This window comes from Belonocnema kinseyi, chromosome 3, assembly GCF_010883055.1.
Source record: "Belonocnema kinseyi isolate 2016_QV_RU_SX_M_011 chromosome 3, B_treatae_v1, whole genome shotgun sequence".
Classification (NCBI taxonomy): domain Eukaryota; kingdom Metazoa; phylum Arthropoda; class Insecta; order Hymenoptera; family Cynipidae; genus Belonocnema; species Belonocnema kinseyi.
Genome location: NC_046659.1, coordinates 3,801,784 through 3,817,377, shown reverse-complemented (window position 1 = coordinate 3,817,377; position 15,594 = coordinate 3,801,784). Strand labels below are relative to the sequence as shown.

Below are 15,594 nucleotides of genomic sequence, written 5' to 3'. Positions count from 1 at the left end.
TGCAATCGACTGGGGATACTTATGGTATAAGATACTACCATGATTTTTTCAGATTTTTTGGTCCAAAAATAAATTAGGCCAAAAACCGGCCTTACCGACCCTACCCCTTTTCCGTCCTTCTGTTTTACCTCGTTGCTGATGCGATGAACAGTGCTGACAGAAATCTGCAAACATCGGGCTGTTCTCTCAATAACTTTGTTGATGTCGTTACCTTTGCCTGTATCTTTCTCCGATTGAAAGTACTGTCTTGCTCGAAGAATCATTGTTTTTGCTTCTACTCCGTAAGCTGATTTATTCTCTTTTTTGGACAGATCATTCTCCTGCGCTGAGCTTATAGTCTTCCGCTTTTCTTTAAAAAACAATTCCTCACTAGCACATTCCTTGTCACTGAAGTTTTCACAGTCGTCGCACATGTTTGACATGTCACTATTATAATCAGAGTCTGATGAAGAACGACCCTTTTTTATTTCTTCACTGGAAAGAGAAACAAATAATTGAAAATGTCCATCCATATTTTGTGCCCTATTATGACCAGTAAATAAAATAGAAAATGTGGGGAAATTCTCATTTGCTTGAAAATCGTAAACAAAATACTTTCCCGCTTCGTCCAACTGATGAACTACCGTCAAATTAATATTGTAAAGTTTAGTGGCAGCTTGACATTCCAGAAACGATCCAAAAACTCCTTGCTGTGACATGAGATTTCTGTATTGATTGCGGGTCACACAGGCTAAATTTTTTTTAGCTTCTAGACAATAATCAGCCCAGTTATTGTAGACATGAGTTACAATTTTTTGCCGAACAGAATAATTACTTCTAATATTGTTTATAAGAGCAATCACGCTAAATAAACAGTCACCAGTCACCAGAACAGTAAAACGTTTCATAAATCTCAAAAGTTGTACAGAAATTGAAAAGTGCCGACGATCGCAGAAGTAATATTTCTAATCATAAACAAGATGGTAAATTGCATAGTAAAGTGGCCAACAACGATAGCAAATTCCTCTAAAATTCAATGTAGTCTGCAATTGTAAAAGCATAAATCTGACCCAGAGGAGGGGCCGATGTAACGAAAGATGAGTCTCAGCATTTATAGAGCTTTAAGCCAAATGGACTCTCTTTTAGGTGATAAATTTTGATCAGGTAGAATGCACTACAGTGGGGAAAGTTTATGCCTGTGAAAATTCGACTTCTATTTTTCAAGATCGATGCCACCTAATTTTTCCGTTTTCCAAAAAAGACACTCCATGTTTGTTCATATCCGGCGTGTAAGGTTATTGTTTAACAGATTAAACATACTATTTTTTAAATTTTTTATCGTGTTTATTGGAACCAGTTCTTTGTAATTTTGAGTTTCGACCAGTCAAAAATAATCAAAGAAGTAATCTTGATGGATTTTCGAGAATATAAAATAATATTACTTTCGAGTTTACAAATGTGTTATTATTTAATTTTAAGGTTTAAAACTGCACCTGCATATACAGTAAAAGGATTATTGAAATTGTAGACACTCGCCAAGCAATAAATCAATCTATTCTGCTCTAATACTTTTTTCAATTTTCAAAAAACATTCGCCTTATTAAACACCATGTACAAAAACGTAATTCTAAGTTAATCATTACTGTGTACGTAGAATAAGATTTTTCTATGTGTAACAGGGGTTTTCAAACATAGATCCTGTATATACGAGAGATCCCAGGTCAATAGGATAGATATAATCTGTTTCCTATTATTAGAAATAATAAATAATATTATTGTTTTCTATTATTTAATATATATTATTTGTATTATCAATTTTACTATCTACTCTGTTTTTCTATTGTACTATTCGAAACTTGACGCTGAAACAGAGAATTGTGAAGTAAAATCGTAAATGTTTATTTTTCTTTATTTTAATATTGCTAAATAAAATATCCAATGCAATGTAAATTTTATATACACACAATTTACATTCCCTAAAAATCTTTTTGTTTATGAATAATTCAACATATTCCCATAAAATAATGTAAAATATTAAAAAGTAGCAAAAAGTTCAGACATAATTGGGTTTCTATTACATAATATTAAAAACGCATACTCAATTATAAATTCGATAATGACAAATTTGTAAGTAGGAATAGTTTAAAAATTGTTAAGTGGACCTAAATAATTTATTAAATTACTATATGCAATATTTCAATTTATTTGTGACCACTTATTTTTATTATTATGAGTATTTGATTAATTATTTAGTATAATTAATGATAAAAAAATTTATTCGTGAACTATTATCGGCAATCACTTACTTCGAATAATTTAAATAAAATACTGTTTATTTCAAGTCCTATGGTTATATCAGGAAGAAGGGACTTTAAGGTTCAGCATTAGAAACGAGATTTTTTTGAGGTGTCATCACTTTTTTCTCAGTTTCCCCTCGAAAAAAATCGTAAATCTTGAAGAAGGCCGGGCGATCTCGGGTAGTGCCTATGATTTGGCGTAAACCTTGACGTCATGAAACGGATTGTTACTTTTGCTTATGCAGGACTGAAGGTTTGAATTCAAAGAATTTACACACGTTGATTCACCCTGTTATTGATTTAGTTACGTATGCACTATATACCAGCAATATTGAAAGAGATAGCTCTATGGAAACAAACCCATGTAACAATCAAGACAATTTATACAATGCAGAAGGTATGAAAGAGTCAGAAAATCAAGAAGGTAGACTCATAGCATCAAGGAAATATGCACCTCTGCCAGTTGCATATACTGTTACACTCAACGAAAAATACGAGATTATTCAGTTTCTTCTGGATAAATTTAATTATAATAGCTACAAATGGCAGCTCTACGGAGGTTTAAAAATCATAACAATAATGCTAGGACTACAGAGTAGATTTACAAAACACCAGTGTTTTATATGCGAATGGGATAGCCGAGCTCGTTAGCAGCATTAGGTAAAAAAAATTGAACTCTTCGAGAAAATCTTAATCTAGGATCATTTAATGTTATAAATAAACATTTAGTAGATCCAATAATAGCGCTGTTACCACCATTACATATAAAACTTCGCTTAGTGAAACAAGTTGTTAAGGCACTGAGAAAACAGAAAGTAATGCTTATAAGTATGTTTTTGAGAAGTTTCCTAAACATGCCGATGCTAAAATAAAAGAGGGAGTATTTTACCATCCTCAAATTGAAGCTCTGCTAAACGATGATGAATTTGAGCATAGAATGACTAGTGATGAAAAAGAAGCACGGCAAAGCTTTAGGCAAGTTTTCTCCAACTTTTTAGGAAATCATAAACACCCTAGCTACAAAGAAATAGTTGCTATAATGATTAAAAATTTTTGAAAAGTTAGGTTGTTTCATGAATTTAAATATCCATTTTTTGGATTCTCATATCGATTGGTTCCCCAAAAATTTAGGTGATATGAGTGAAGAGCAGAGGGAAAGGTTCCATCGGGACTTTAAAGACATGAAGTATAGATATCAAGGTGTATGGGATAGTCATATGAAAAAATTTTTTTTTAAACAAGCATAAAATTTTTATTTATATGTAGCATCATACTTGAAATATCACATAAATCTGGCGTTGGCACCCCCGGTTCTGTAACGGGTAATTTCTAAAAGACGTGGTACCTCCACGTGGTTCAAAATGGGTAACGCTAAATCCACTTCAACTTAATTTAAAGCGTTTCTCACGCTGTATTGAGCTAGTTCAAATTAACCTTCATCTCAAGATGTCAACTTAAACCTAAAGGTACACTGATTTGGTTGGTGAGCGATGAATTTTGTAGTTTTTACCTTGAACTGACCTTGATACTGACATGGTGGCATCAAACGGACACCAGTTTCGGATTCAGCGACCTCAAAAACACAAGGTACACCTAGTCCCTCTTATGTTGCAGGCTTAAGCGGTTTGTAGTCCTGTGTTATTTTAACAATTTCAAGTTCACAATTCAAATTGCTCTTTTTTTAAGAGCCAATGTTTGAAACAATTTCAGTAGGAAAAATAAAAGTTTGGCTTTCTTACCACGAGTAGGCTCCATTTTCTAACATAATTAACTCAGAATATCTTTTAGATTATTTTTTTCTATGATGCTTTGAAAATTCACAAGAACTATTAATTATTTAAAGAATTTCAATTGAAAAAATAAGAGTTTAAACTTTGTTCTACGAGTGAATTTGTTCATGGGGTCAACAAAAATGTCTATCAGATGAATCTTTTCTATGTTGTTTTTCAAATTCACAAGAACTATTAATTATTTAAACAATTTTAATTTAAAAATTAAGAGTTTGACCGTTACCTTACGAGTCAATTTGTTTCCGAAATCAACTAAGAAAATCTATTCGATGACTCTTTTCTATGTTACTTTGTGAATTTAAAAGAACTGTTAATTATTGAAACAATTTCAATTGAAAAATTAAGAGTTTGGTTTTATTTCTACGAGGAGACTCCATTTTTTTAACATAATTAACTAAGAATATCTTTCCGATTAATTTATTCTATGATGCTTTGAAAATTTACAATTATTAATCATTTAAAAAATGTTTATCTACATATTTATAGCTTGGTTATTTTTCAAGAAAGAGGCATCATTTGTTTACGGAGTGAACTAAGAATTTCTTTCGATGGCTTTCGATGGCTTTCCCGGCTGTCACGGTGTTCTAGAACCAAGCGTGTAAGAGTGGTGTGAGGCTTCGGCCGATCGCCGATCATACTCCCGCGTGATCCGATTCGAGGACACTGCCAGGCTGGGAGTTTGACTGGGACAGTACATCTGTCAAAGAATAACGCAGGTGTCCTAAGGCCAGCTCAGCGAGGACAGAAACCTCGCGTAGAGCAAAAGGGCAAAAGCTGGCTTGATCTCGATGTTCAGTATGCATAGAGACTGCGAAAGCACAGCCTAAATAAATTTATAATAATTATTTATATAAATTTATACTAATTATTAATCATTTAAACAATATTCATGAACATATTGAGAGTGAGGATATTTTTAAATTAATAAACACAATTTGTTTAAGAAGTTAACTAAGATTGTTTTTGCGTTGAATCTTTCCTAAATTGTTTGTTAAATCTACAAGAATTATTAATTATTTAAAGAACTTTCATAAAAAATTCAGAATTTGGCTTTTTTCAACAAATAGGGTCACTTTTTTACAAATTTAACTAAGAACATCTTTCCGATTAATCATATTAATTTAATTTTTATGATTTATTATTTAAACTACTTTCATGAGCAAATTAAGAGTTTGGGCATTTTTTTAAAAATAGGCTTAATTTTTCACGGAATCAACAAAGAATGTATTTTCAATCACTTTTTACTATGACACGTTTCAAGTTTACACTCATGATTTATTATTAAAATAAATTTTATAAATAAATTCAGAACTTAAGTGTTTTTGAGATTTTTAAAAATATTTAATAAGAATTAAAAAAGAAATTAAAACTGTATAATGGTAAAAAAATTCATTTTCATTAATTTCAGTCATTATTTATTTTTATTAATTTCTTCCAGTAATTTCATAATATTCTGTATGAATTGTAGTACAATTTAATTACAATGCGGCTACAAATTAGCTTATTCGAATAACTCGCAGTTGCCTAAACATTTGGCTAGATAAGAGCAAGACTGCAGAAAACCACCTCCAAAGTTTTACCGGGTTTTCAACATTCGTGTACACAACCCGGTCGTACGTCGTAGATGGTCGCCCATCCAAGTGCTGGGGGCGCTCGAAATGGCTTGACATTTGGACTCTTCTTGAGTCGAGATTATTTACTATGTATTTCTATGAAAATTCGTACGCACCGAAATTTATATGTTTTTTACAAACTTGCATAAAAATGTTTAGTGTTGCGCAATAGTTTATTCTGCATCTTGAGAGGGTAGCCTTGCGTAGCCGTGTACAAATAAAAATTATTAAAGCAAAATTGAATATCGCGGTATCATATTAAACTTCATTTACAAATAAAATAATTGAAAGTAAATTAGTGGGTCGCGCGTGAAGCGCGCATATGAACTTCTACTTGCTAAAATAGTACATTGTGTTTCGAGGGCGTAAAGAAGGCTATTTTGACGAGTGTATAATTGCTGCCCGAGCTAGTAAGCGAGGGTGGCTGCCATACGAGGCAAAATAGCCTTACATCCTTAATACACACTATACTTTTTGTCCTAACCTCCTTGACAACAAGCATGTGAAGCAGATAAAGGATTTTTGGTGCTCTAAAAATTTTCTAATCATATGTGAAAGGAAGAAATAGTGTACTTAGCAAAAGGGAGACTGTGGGATCCAGCGATGCAATTTTTTAAATGATAAATATAATTTTGAATTGATAACTTCTTATGGCACGGTGATAAATCGCAAAACTGGTTAACGGTAATGGTAACACTTCTAGGGTAACGCTTCCTCTTCTCTATCTCTCCTTCGTTTGTCCCACTGACTGAGCCATTCAATCCCTCTCCCTCTTTGCTTTACTTATTCCACCTCTCTCCCTTTCGCCACACTGTCTCTCTCTCCTTGTCTTACCCCCCCCCCCGACCCCTCTCGCTATCTTTCTCAGCATCCTTAGCTCTCACACTTTTGTTGAGACACTAACGGTAATAGCAGTGTGTTTTAGAGTGAAACTTCATTTGGACCGAGAACGAATTTAAAAAAAGGGCGACCAAGCGACCTAACGACCGCAACACCGATAGTGTCTGAATCGAAAAATCTCTCTGGCTGTCGCTTACTTTTCCATTTTCCCCTTTTCCATTTTCCCCTTTTCCATTTTCCCTTTACCTTTTCTTTTCCTTTATCCTTTCCTCTTTTTACCCTTTCTTATGTCCACCTTTTCTTTTCTCCATTCTGCGAGCAATCGAAAAAAGTGACTTTTATTCATAGAAAAAATATTTTGTTCTTTAAATCTTGCTAACAAATTCTTGAAGAAGAAGATTCGCTAGGTTTTCCGAATATTCTCCAAGGGTATGTGTTTATTTTAAATATGCGGTTAATTTTCTTGTGTGTGAATGATATAATATAAATTGTTACAGTAACATGTTTTTATTTAGCGAATAATTCTCTCTCTATATTTTACTATTAAAACAAAAGGCAAGAAGAAAATCAATGACTGAAAAACACTCGCACGGCGCTAAATTCAGAATGCTGAAAAAATAAAAAAATAAAATCGTTGCTCGCATTGCGCTTTCTGCGTAGCAGTAAAACTTAAGAATTTAATTTTCAAAACGCACATAGCTGCTGACCTTGAAAGTTTCCGGACCTTCACTAAAAACTCAGATTAAGTAATTAAACAAGATTTGAAATACAAAACATAATATTGTACATTAACTCACAAAAAGGCGCAGGTTTTAATTAATCCAACAAGATTCTCTTCCACTTTGGTCATTGCTTGAGTGGGATAAGATACTCCTTTGACCATCTGTCCCAAAATCTTTCTTTAATTTTAATTAAAAGTCTATATCTAGTAGTCCTGTTCTGAGGAATGTCCTTATAATCAGGCTCAGGAAAAGCAATTAAATTCAGGAGACATTTCAAGTCAGATGAAAATACTTGTTCTTGGCAGATCCTTACTAAAGAATTCATGGCTTTGTCAAGTTCCGTAGCAGTTAGAAAATCTGTTAGTTTTTTATCAGAGTGTAAAAAATTATGCTTGAAGCGTAGTATAAAAGCAACTATTCGCTTTAATTTCCCTCACGAAGAGAAATTCTCGGTCAATTTAACATTTGAATTTGTAGAGAGTAGACACATTCTTTTTCCTTTTAGGTGCATCGGATGAGGCAACAAAATCCTCAATAGCCCATTTATTCTCCTTCTCTGATGACCAATTTGGTCGATTCCTCTATAACTTTAAATTCCTAAGTTGCTGCGGATCTGTACCACGTGATAAAATATCCGCTGGGTTGTCCTTGGATCGTACATGATTCCAATTTGCGACAGGAACAATCCTTTGAATTTCGCCGACTCGATTAGCACCAATTGTATTCTATTGACCCGAAAAGCAATTGATCCACGCTAAAACGATTGTGGAATTAGTCCAAAAATAAGTTTTTTCTATAGGGAATATGTGAGACTGCATAACAGATTGATAAAGTTCTGCGAGAAGATTCGTTCCACATAATTCGAGTTTTGCAAGAGTGACCTTACTGAGTGGTGCTACCTTTGATTTAGCACAGACGAACCGAACACGATAAACTCCTGAATTGCCCCTGGTTGTAAGGTACAAGCAGACAATATAAGCTTCTTCCGAAGCGTCACAAAAACCATGAATTTGTATCTCAGTCCGGTTTTTAGTCAAAACGAATTTTTGTATCTTTAACTGAACCAGCTGAGGAATCTGTCTTTAATAACTAGTCCAAATAGTGTTAAGTTCTTGAGGAATAGCTTTATCCCAGCCAATTGCAGATTGACACAATTTTTGCATAATAATTTTAGCCTTTATCATAAGACGTGCGATTATTCCAAGTGGATCGAAAATTCGAGCTATTGCTGACAATATCGATCGCTCGGTGACAACCAATGGTTCTTCAGATAGATGTACTTGATATTTGAAAACATCTTGACATGGGTTCTAAATCAATCCCAGAGTCTTTGTTTCTTGATTATCAATAAAATGATTAAAATGAGAATCCACGGAGTTCTGGTTGATGATGGAAGGTTCATTAGAGTTCCATTTTCGAAGCTCAAATTGAGCTGATTTAAGTATTGATTCTACCTTCATTTTTGACTTCATGGCAGCTTCGATAGTCGATAGCTATATGGCTATATCTTCCTAACGAAAAACAACATATGGATGGAAAACTCCTGGATTTATTGAGTGGAATCCGCAATGCACCAGCTACTACCCATCCAAATTTGGTTTTCTGCAAAATTGGCAAATTCTTACCCAGCTTTATCGGACCAACACAGAGCAAACCCCAAATTACGGCAGTATTTTGTCTTGTAACAATAAAAAATAAAAATACTTGTATAAGTACTAGATCGATTTTACCTGAAATGTGAAAGTCCGGATCAGCTAAGGTGAGATCCTCTGGAATTAAAAGAGTCTCACTATTAATCCTTTGAGTTGGGAGAATTTCAGTCGTACGATCTGTCACGAGACATTAAATGACTTCTCTATAACCATTTATTCGAGACTTTATGGTTATCTCAACGAAATGAGAGAAATGTACAGAAACCTGAGCAATTTCTGACAAAGGCATGTCAATTCTTTGTTTACAAAGCATCAAAAATCACACACCTTAGTGCTGATGTAAAAATGGATTGCGTTCCATAATCTAAGAAGGCTCTGCATTTATGAGGTATACCTTGTTTATCGAAAACGACGAGTTTTGTTTAGGATTATTTCCGTTTCAAATCGATTGTAGTGATGAGCATGAGTTGTGATTTCCTTGTCTATATTGACTCGTGGATGCCCCAGTAGAATTGTCGAAGTCAAGCAAGGTATGATGCTTTCTGTTAGATCGTGGAAAATTGCCGGATGAACAGCTCTGAAAAGCATGATTATTTTTTATACAATTTGTACATAATTTATATTTCTTGACTTCAGCATATCTATTCGCAGCTGATAATACTAGGAAGCCACTGCAATTATAAATCGTGTGAGATCCTTTACAATAAGAACATGTATTGTTTCTCAAAGCACAAGATACCGTTTTCTTAGACGAATTTTTGACATTGAAATGTGAATTAGAAACCTTTTTCCTAAACGTGCAACCCAATAAAAAAGAAACAATTTAACTGGAGCGCTTTGAAATGTGTATCTTAACATTCCAGATTGACAAAGCTGCATTTCAATTGTTTTGGGACTGTTTAAATTGGTCAGCTATTTGAACTTAATTAAATCTGCCAAGCCACATTCGGAGATGTACTCGTTCTATAGTTTAAAGACGAAACGAGAAACGAATCTGCATCACACAATTGATGTTTGATGAGATCCGATGAATTGTATAATGCAGATTACGCTCTTCATTATTTAATTGTAGTGAATGGGGAGCGGCTGAAAGTAAATTTGAGTAGGAAAATGCAAATAAGTTAGGGACGTAAATGAATTGGATTTTTAAGATTCAATAAGGTCCAGCATAAGAAACCTATTTTATAAATTTGAATTGCGTAAAATGAAATATCAAATTAATTTAAATCTTTTAATTTCTATAATATTTAAATTGCAATAAAATTTAGATATATGCTAGTTAAATGAAATTTTATATAAATAGCTCATTTTTCAATAAATTATACAAAATTAATGAATTAAATATAGCTCTGCTACCAATGTTTGTTTTAAATATGCGGTTAATTTGCTTGTGTGTAAATGATTTTTTAAAACTTGTTACAATAACTCGGCTTTATTTAGCGAATAAAGTTACAAGAGTCTTTCGATCGGGTATTCCCGTAAACTCCATATTTGAATATTAAAACAAAAGGCAAGAAGAGAATCAATGAATGAAAAACACTCGCACGGCGCTAAATTCAGAATGCTTGAAAAATAAAGAATAAAATCGTTGCTCGCATCGCGCTTTGACACTTCGTCGTGTAATAGATCAGACTTAGTTACTCCGGATTTTCGTCCACAAAAACTAACATGTTTAAAAACTTAATTTAGAGATTCTATCTGGCAGGGGTCTCCAAAGGTAGATCCTGTAGCTTCTAGCGATCCCAGGCCAATAAGTCGGATCTACTTAGTGTTGACCCAGAACTGTCAAACCCCTTTATCTTATTTTTTTCCGCTGGGAACCCTTAAACCCGAGACCCTTATTTCTATTAGAAAGTTCACGATAAATTTGAGAATTATAAAATGAAATAATGAATGTTTAGTTTTCGTTACTTTAATATTGTTAAATAAAATTGACTTTTAATGTTCTTAATTTTTCCCAGGAATTAAAAAAAAATAGTTCCATCTCCTTGACATCTTTCGAAATTCCTTTAAAGCTTATTTTTTAAATCTTTAAAAATATAAATTTCAAAAAAAATGAAGTTTACAATTCGGTTTGAATTTCTTCCATTCTTCTCAATATTTCTTAAATTAATTCGATTTTTTTTAATTTTTTAATCCTACCAAATTGAAACTTGTTCATTGTTTCAATACGTAATTTAAGTTTTATATTTAAATATTTCCCATCCAATAAATAGTCTTAAATAATATTTAACAGGAAAATAATCTCTTCTTATAAATCAAGATACATTTTTTTGAAGGGTCGTATTGATCTCATATTATCCTATATCATATCTATTATATTAGTTGATTGATATCACTGATAATCACTGGACTAGAAATGGTCAACTTATAATTTGTAATGCTAATATGGCCGTGCACGAAATCGTTAATTAGTATTAAATGTCCATTTTACTTTACTCCAAACCATTGACACAAAACGCGAACATCCTTTTTATTACCATTAACATTGACATAATTGTTAGAATAGTCTCTTGCTTTCTTTGAGATTTCATTTAAATATGCAAATCCAAGAACATGGTCCACTAGGTATTTTTCTTTATCAATGTTTTGAAATATGCTCCATTCTCCAATTTCTAACTGGTCACTTCTTTTAGCATAGTCTGAGCTTTAAGAATCCTGTAATTTAGACAAATGTCCAGAATCATATTAGACTGACGAACTCCTAGGAGTCTGTCACTACTTAAGGAGGTACCATCGCTACAAGAATTTTCATTACCATTTCAACCAAACTTACACGATATCTAAATATTATGACCAAAAGTACACGGAGAAACTTTCAGTTATCAAATTTGATGGTATAATATTTATTTTTACAATACGACAATGGCAAGCCAGGATATAGAGTCACTATGGCAAGAATTACTATTGTGAATATTAAAGTCGGAAGTTATTATGTTTATTGAAATATAAAATAAACGTTTAAATAATTGCACTTATACCAAAAGAAACGTACTATAATCTCTAATACAGACTGCGAAGTTTACAAAAGACAATAGTAAAGACATTCTGTATTTTTACGAATTTCTCATTTTTCCCATAGAAAATAGGAAAAACTGCCATGGTCGTAAGAGCAAAATAAAAATAAATTTGCATTCACTTCACGCACTATACATTTTATATCTTAAACATACAATTAGATATTTATGTTTTATTCTAAGCTGACAGAGAAAAAACCTTTTTAGAAGAAATCAGCCCTGGCGGGAATTGAACACTGGTCTCCGGGCAGCAGAACGGAGATATTTCCCTGTGATAAAACAAATTATAAGTTTTAGAAATTTTATCATCCTCATGAACTTCGGCGCTTGTAATGACGTCATTTGGCACTGAATCGCGAAGCACTAAATTCAATTGTTTTTTCTTTCATTGCACCTTCCCATTGAAAATGGTAATTTTTCTTACCTGTTTTGCAAATGATGTTATTTGAACTGCTAGTTATTGCAACTACGGTTTTATGATTTAATTTGTGAATATTACTTTTTTCAACTTCAATCTGCTATCAAAAATATGAATTTTTCTAACTGTAAATAGCAATTATTAGGTTTGTAGTATATTTATACATGAAATGGAAAATGTATTTCTTCCTATGGCTGCGGCAATAATACTATTTTCTCGGCTTTATCCTAGATTGCCAACGAACTTTCGTAAATATAAATATTATAATGCCAAATTTTACGATCAAAAGTTTATCCGTGTACTTAATTAAAATCTCAAAAGCAGGGTACTTTATAAATAAGGGACCGTTCATAAACTGCGTTACCACTTTAGGGGGAGGGGTGGGGATCACTCCAAAACCTACGGTTAGTAAAGGGGGGAGGGGGGCAGTGTGAATGTAACGTTGCCAAACATTATCTTGACGTTAAGAGCCAAGATAGCGTTTTATTAGCACGTTCCCCGATGAAAAATTTAAACAAAGTTATTGAATTTTCCGACAGAAGATCAAAACCATCAAAACGAACAAGTCCATTCCAGCCGGCGAGAATCACTTTCTTATTTTCATTTTTCTTGATTCATTATCGAACTACACGGTCACGTAGGCATATATTGCCAAATGAACTTGCCAGAAGCGCAAACCAACGCAGAATAAACGTAAAATCCATGTTCAGCAAATGGTTACGTTACTTTAACGGCGGGGGGGGGGGGGGGCAGAAAAACTTACTATTATCAACGAGGGGGAAGGGGGGATCAAAAATTGTCCAAAATTGGTAACGTAGTTTATGAACGGTCCCTAAGTTATTAACGTTTTTAATTTCGTCATATTTAACATTGCGTCTTATAAGAGATGGCTTTCTTGAACTCTTTACTGACTGATATCTAAGTAGCCACCATTAAGATATTACTGATAATTGTTTTAATGAAAAACTATCGCAATCTGGCAACATTGCGAGGCGCAATCCACGTAGATCTGGGTCAGCCGTTGATTCATGTCGCCGGCGACATGATTACAATGTTGCCAGATTTCAACTCAGTAAGTCATACGGGTGTAGGTATTTCGACTGCGTAGTCGACTGATCTCGGCAGTAGCGATGGTATCTCCTTAACTGACTTAGATTTTGATTCAACAGCCAATAGATCGAAGACTTGCGCACAACTGTTTCCCTTCCTGCAGAATCTGTTACAAGTGTAAATGGACTAGTTTCCTTGAGCTTAGTTCTTAATTCGGAATAATCTCTAAATTCCTAGTGGCCTTGTAAAGTTGACAATATTGACAAATCCTGCAGTAACTCAGAGCCGGAAGTCTGAGCCTATAAATTATCTGTTTGAGAATTGAACATTCTGAATGTGCTATCAACTTCTTAGTCGTAATTCTCTATGATTTTATAATCTTCATCGTTATTCTCACCAGAGACCTCGATATCTGTTGAAATAAACTGAAAGTCAATTTCATCTGCAATTGATATGTCGATATTCATACCGAGACTATAAATCATCTCATGTGCATCTTGTTTTGACATATTCAGGGTTCTTATAATTTTATCGTTGTTCAGAAAACCAATATAATGCTGGCAGATCAAGACTTCAGACATAAAATGCGTGTCGTGGCATTCAAATGAAGCCCCCAAATACTTCATTCTAGGAAAATTGAAGGTTTTGTCATCCTCAAACTTAGTCACTGAAATGTCAAACTGAAGTTGAATGGGAGCAACTCTGTGAATACAATCTAGCATACTGAGATTGACCATTGTGCATAATGTAGTAGTCATTGATATTAGCTGTTGCAAAAAACTCTCACACGTTTGACTGCTAAAAAGCCATGGTAGAAACTGCTGCAGCATATAATTTTTTCGGAATGAAGGATTAGACTAATTAAGCTGTGGGCGTTTAACTCTGTACACAAATAAGCATTCCTGGTAATAAAATTATCCGTTAATGAATAACTTTCTTCTGTCCGTAACCATGCGCGCTAAAACCGCAGAAAATAATCTTCCCGCTACGCGGGCACATTCTCATCGCACGCTGCGCGCGCAGCTCGACAGTTTGAGCACGCCCATTGCGCGCGACTGTTGGTTCTCGCGCTTCGCGCTCGATGATTTATTTATCTCGCGCTTCGCACTTGATTATGTATTTACCTCACGCTACGCGCTCGGTCTTTATATTTTCGCACATTCTTGCGCAAACCTTTTAAAATTAAGACTGAAAACATCCACCATTGTAATTTTGTGATTTTGAACTCTCTTTTGTTAAAGCTCTTTCAACTTTAACGAGCACATTCTCGTCGCGTATCTCGTGCTTCGCACTCGATTTTGTCCAACATGTAAACTTTTCTACATTATACACAACACTTTTATATCAATTATGATACATTTTTTATATAATTCTGCCTGGGATTGCTCATTAAAAAATTGCAAAATAAAGGGCAAATTGTATTTATCATGGTTATTTTCATATTTGCTTCTTATTTTTATTTAAATTGTTTTCTAAGCTGCGCTGAAACGTATTATTTCAATAAATGTATATCATTACAATTCATAATATGCATAAAAATTGAATCATACTAATTCTTATTCCCTTGTTTTTATAATTTTGAAATTCTCATTCATGAGAGTGTAATGTAATCGTCCAAATTTTCGATCTCTGGTTTTTAACGGATCTTTACGTTTCAGCACGCAAGGAATCCGAAAATCATAAAATTTTGTCGCTGTCTGTCTGTATGTCTTTATGTCTGTCTGTATGTCTGTCTGTATGGCTGTATGTATGGTTACCTGAATGTTGTAGCCACGCTAACTTTTGAAGGATTTGTCCACTCGAATCCGCATTTCATACACTTCTGAAGGTCCCCAAAATGAAGGTGAAGTTAGTTGATCAGACATTTCTAATCAAAATTAAAAAATTGAGAGCATTTTCAAAATTTCAATTTTTTTTTTGAAATTTTATAAATGTTTGTCAATGTTTTTTATAGATGGGTATAATACTTACAAAATAATCTAAATAAAATTTGTCATTTCGATGAAAATTAGAAAAGTTATATATTTTTCAAAAATTTGAAAATTTTCAAAAAATATTTTTAAAATTGTTTTTTCATAGATCCAAAAATTTCATTTAAAATTCTTACTAGATACCAAATATATTTTAAAACTATTCTAGCCGAATTTTTTAATCAGCCCACAATTTAAAAAATTAAAATTTTTCAATATTTTCTTTTAAATTATATAAATTTTTAT

General features: G+C 33.3%; 1 protein-coding gene across 3 annotated transcripts in view; it reads left to right on the top strand.

Moving 5' to 3' along the window:
* Nucleotides 1-15,594, top strand: part of LOC117170201 (plasma membrane calcium-transporting ATPase 3) — a 1,035,667-nt gene that overhangs the window by 190,590 nt on the left and 829,483 nt on the right. The gene's annotated exons all lie outside the window — the stretch shown is intronic.